The sequence below is a fragment of the Procambarus clarkii genome, chromosome 27 (genome assembly GCF_040958095.1).
Source record: "Procambarus clarkii isolate CNS0578487 chromosome 27, FALCON_Pclarkii_2.0, whole genome shotgun sequence".
Lineage (NCBI taxonomy): Eukaryota > Metazoa > Arthropoda > Malacostraca > Decapoda > Cambaridae > Procambarus > Procambarus clarkii.
The window spans coordinates 34,013,234-34,019,015 of record NC_091176.1 but is presented as its reverse complement, the minus strand read 5'-3'; positions in this window follow the sequence as shown (position 1 = coordinate 34,019,015).

Here is a 5,782-nt window from a genome sequence, read left to right as displayed (position 1 = left end):
TTGCACTAAAGCTTCTTTTTCCTCTTCTGAAGCTTGAACCATCTTTAGAAATAGGATAGGGTCTTTGATAAAGGATTTATATCCACTTTTATTGCTTGTTATTTCCAATTTTCCATCAAAATTATAATCACATAATATTGTATATCTTTCATCTAAGTTTGAAATAATATTGTGATACTACCTCTTTGGTCTGCTTGAGCTGCCAACACATCTCCTAAAAATACATTAAAAATCACTAACCTGGTCACGTGGATAGAGAGCAACTGAGCAAGTATGAAGCTGCTCTTGTCTTATATACAGCCTGACAAAATTATCCTCTTTAAAAATAAATGTTCTATCATACCTCCCACTCATTTGACAAGGGAGAACTCTGTGGTCTCCATTTTCTCATGATCACAAGATTTTCAACGCTTTATCCAAATAGGATAAACAGGCAGGAACAACTGTGACTGTTGTACAACAATAGTATAATTAACATATATCTATATCAAATGCCTTAAATATTTGTGGTGAAAATAAATTTTGGTTCCCTTCTTTTAGTAACTGATGTGATAAAATCTTTTCATTATCCCATTCTATTACAATATGTGGAATTTGATAGATGAGTTTGATAAAAGATGGCATCAAGAAAGGTAGTGAATGCCCCAAAACAGAAGTTAACATGGATGATATACATGTTTCTAAGGATGGGAGTTTTCCTTTTCCTTTTTCTATATTAATTCTGAATAATAAAGTAGAAGCTACACTCACTAATTGTTGAAATTTAACCTGGTCAATAGGAACATAAGATTTGTGTAAGTACCAAATTATAATATATTGTAAATGAGGCAAAACAATTTTATACTGTTGTTGTTGTTGTTTGTGTTTATGGGCATTATTAAAATTTACAGTTTCATAATCAATGTTAAATGAATTTATTGGAATGACATAGGCTATAGTTTTATATTTCTTTTTATTTTGTGTTATATACAAGTTAGTAGATGAGTTTAAGAGTATATTGGAACAAACATAAATCGTCATTTTTTAATACAGTCATCACAAAAGTGATGAGATTCGATTGACTCATCTGCAAGTCTTCGTAATGTTGGTATTTGGAGGAGGTGTAGTGGTTTATTTGACTGGCGACATTTATAACAACATGCTACATTCTTACTTTTTTCCAGTTGACGCCATTTTTCAACTCTCTGGTATATTGATAAATTCGGATGGACTGTTTTTAAAAGGTGTTCTGGAGAAATGTATTTTAAGAGAGGTTCCATAAAAGTATCAAAATTATGTAATTCCATATTATCGAAATCAAAATTGGCATTCATTTTTTATCTAAAGGGTTAGGTTTTCAACGATGTTTGAGGTTTTAAGCAATTCTATAATATTTTTTTGTATCTCTTGACTTTTATAGACATCATTCAAAATCAATGTTGGATTATATGAGTGAATAATTTTTCTTAAAATGTGGCGTACTTTATCTCGTCTTTCACAACCCCACATTAACATCACACACATTGTCACGGTTACAATGATACCATACATAGTAGGAATGACACTGTATTTATCTCGTTTAGGCAAACGTGTAAAATATCGGTTAGAAAGATATTGAACATATCTTTTATAATTGAGTTTTGATTTAGATATTTGTTTAGAAAAGACATCACAGATATTTTCGGAATGAAATACTGGCATCGGTTCTGTGATTATAGAATATATATTTAAAGAAGGAAGAAAAAGGCCTCCGTAATCAAATAATTTAATTCGATGAATTTCATCATTGGATACAAATACATTTTGAGGATTAATATCGTAATAAGTACCTGATATATATTTGTCAGTAGTATTATATAAGACTAATTGAACATCAATAAGCTGTCTAAGAACTGTAGTAAGCAGTTGTTGACGACAATACTGATCATTTTTCAATAAGTCGACTTTTTCCCTTAGTAGGATCCAATCGCGTGGGTTTAAGTATTCCATTTCGATAAAGTAGCCTATAGATTTAGATTTGAAAGGACATTTATACTCAATATTATTCAAAGATTGAGGAACTTTTGTAGGTTGTGATGACTCTAGAAATTTACCTTGTGGACAGTGTATTACATTATAGGCAGTTTCGACCATAAACACACGATACACATGAACAAAGAATGCCTTTCTGATATTTTCATCAAGACGTGCAATGTTTTCAATCTCCATTAAAAAATCCCTTTTCCGGCGAAAACTCTTTAGAGCCACAAATGTTTGTAGATACTTTTTTCCTCGTTTGTGCTTCTTCTTAGAAGATTTAAAAAGTTTGGAAGCCGTGTGTGGGTAAATATTTTGAAACACATGTATTTGATGTGGTAATCTAGGATCAAGAAGTTCAATAGTAGGTACTTGGACAAGATCAACTTTACCATAGGCACCTTTCCCTAAATGACGTTTGTGGGTATTAAATGTAAAACGAATATGATTAGATATTCTATTATTTAGTGTTTCACATTCATCAGGTTTAGTCAATTTGTTTTTCCCCTTAATGACTTCCATTTTTTAATTATTTATGATATAATCCCAACTTGAAAACGGATACCAAACCCAACTCTTATAAGTCTTATGAAATTTTGATAGAAGGTATAAAAAAAGAAAAACGTATATATATATTAAATATATCATAACTATATATAATACAACAGTTTTTGTTTTTCATATATTATAATACAAACACTGTCATGACAAATACAACTGAAAATATTTGAAGTAATTCACAAACTATTGGACTGAAATGGAGGAATTTATCAAGAAAGGTAATCAAACATATCCTAATCTCTTAAAAATATATTCTTTGGCAACATATATTAGAAGATAATTATGGACTGTAATGGTATAACCAATGTTTCTTTCTTCTTTGTAGATAACTTGGAGTTTATTAATGGAGACATTACTGACCCTGTATATAGAAGCCCCAATATAGCGCTTGTACAAATACTCAACTGTGTAGCTGTTAAATCTCATGGACTTTCTCAGATTCTTGCTGAGATATATCCATACTGTGGTTCTTATACACGACGTCAGGCAATAGGCACTTTAAACCGTGCTATGCTTGAAGATAGACCTCAACCAGGAAATATTGAGATTTGTCATCCTAACACTGTAACAAAGGGACCAGTAGTTATAAATGTTTTTGGGCAGTTTTATATGGGGAAGGAGAAAAATCAAAACCTTTATACTAAAAGACTCATACAGCAGTTACAGCAGTTGTGTACTGTTGATGTTGGACCTAAAGGAAGAAATCCTAGACATTTAGAACCTTTCGATCATCAACTTTTATCTGGCCTTTTAAAAGATACATCCCAAAACAGGATTTATTGGTTTAATGAAGGTCTAAATAAATTAGCAGTGCAAGTATCTAATGGAAAATACAGTTTGGTAATTTTTCCATCGTTAATTGGGTGTGGATTGGCTGGTGGAAACTGGGAAAGAGACTACTTACCAGCAATTATAAAATTTTCTAGACAGGTCTACCCCTTTGGTGTCAGAGTTAAAATTATAAACAAAATTATGTCAAAGACATCATAACAATGAAAAGAATAGTTAAACCTCCTAATTTATATATATATTTTTTTTCATAGGTTCCCCCCTTTATGACAAAAAAAAAAAAAACAGGACAGTGTCATTAACATAAATAAGACGGACCTCCACCCTCCCTGGTCAATTGTTGTTGTGTGATGATTTAATCCTGACAACAGAATGAACCAGTCAGTGGGTTTAGATATGTTCCCTAAAACTTTATGAACTGATTGAGGTGAGAGAGACCATAGTTACTAATTGAAGAAATTTTATCTCTACCCTTCTACCACTACTACTACTTCCATCCTACTCTTATTTACCATATCACTTTTCAGACATCTTTCTACACACCAAACCCGAGAAAAGTGTTGTTTTTTTTTTGTTTATTTTTTTTTTTAGAATAGTTAATTGTGGAATAAAGAGCTTTTTCCCCTTGTTTACAACTCCATTTCTTCCCCCTTTTTTTTAATTAATATTAATGTTATCTTTCATATTTCTTCTAGGTTTAATATGGAATTATCCCTGGGGAAATGTCCAAAGAGAAGACATTTAAAAAAATATATATACAAAATATCAAATTCAAAAAACTCAAGAGGTTGCCAACTTTTTTTGACTTGCAAGATTTCTCCTACAAGGTCAAGATTACAGCAGAATATCAAAGTGAGAAACATCATAGAAATTATGACAGAAGCAGAAAAGGCATCGTTAACTATTATATTTAATTGTTCGCCAAATATCAGATCAATTGATACTGATATAAATCTGTTTGAAAATGAACATGATTTTAGACAAGACGAGTGTTTTGAAACTAAGAATAATTCTACAGTCCTGGTTAAAATACCATTTTTGAAAAAATATCAAACAAACCTGGTGTCCAATCGACTCTGGGGACCTGATAATAAGGACGTTGTCATTGATATATCAGTTAAACACGGTTCCCTTAAAACTATCAAGAAAAATGTCATTCGTCATCAAATTGTATCTTGCCCCATTTGTTTAGATATGAATGGGTCAGGTGACATGGTTTTTATGTTTGATGATTATATGGATGGATGTGGTCACAGTATTTGTCCTCAATGTATGTTTACATTATCAGCCAAAATTTTGTTGGTTAAAAAATCTACAGGGAAATTTGATTATAATAATTATGGCTGCCTTAGATATATGAATAATTCTTATGGGATGTACTCTTTTTTTATCAAATATTATCTACAAAGATGAAATATTTTGTCCACTTTGTAAGCAAATAGTAAAAAGTGTGTTTGTGTTGAATATGCATCATCTAAAATGTAGCATTAGGGAATTTTCTCGTAAGTATGCCCAAATCTTATTTTGGGGTAATCAAACTGACAGGCTGTTTTTAGAAGCCGCAACTAGTTTTATATATGGAGTGGAGCAATTGGCAGTCACTGATTTGTATATAGAAAGATATATTATGGAAAACAGTTGGATTTTTTACGAATATGTGACACCAGTTACCCTATACCTTAACTTTAATGAAACACTTTCAGAGATGAAACTTGTTTTTAAGAGTTTACAGCCATATTTATTAAAACTAGCCTCAAAAAATTCTAATGATCCATCAAATAGAAAATACTTATTATTCTTTAACCAACTTTGTCATAGAAAGGGGGGTGAACCAATCCTGAGACCAACATTCATTAAATAAAACAATTAAAAAAAATGTTTTTTTGTAAATAAATGTATATGTATGTGTTATTTGTACCTGTGTTTGGGTTTCAATCAGAGGGCATCAATTTCTCAGGCAGCAACAGGTACCACCTAGCGTTCATATTCATATGACAACCCAAGGCCAGCCATCACCACTTCAGTTGCAAGGTCCACCGCAGGTACAGTCACAGTTGCCACCCCAGGGCCCACCTCAGGGCCCAGCTCAGGCACCAATGCTATAAAAACTCTAGTCCGAAAAGTTAAAATGTCATCCTTACCACATTTCCATATCATATTTTTATTCATTTTATATATATATATATATATAAATATATATATATATATATATATATATATATATATATATATATATATATATATATATATATATATATATATATTTTTTGGATAATGATGATGATGATGATGCTGATGAGGAGGAGGAGGGTGTAATTATTTATTTCTTATGTTTTCTCATTTGAAACTGTGTTTGGTTGAAGTTGTAGCTGGTTAGATACATTATCCAAATCTGTATCTACAGTATTTTTTAGTCCATCTGTGAGCGTGTTTTGAC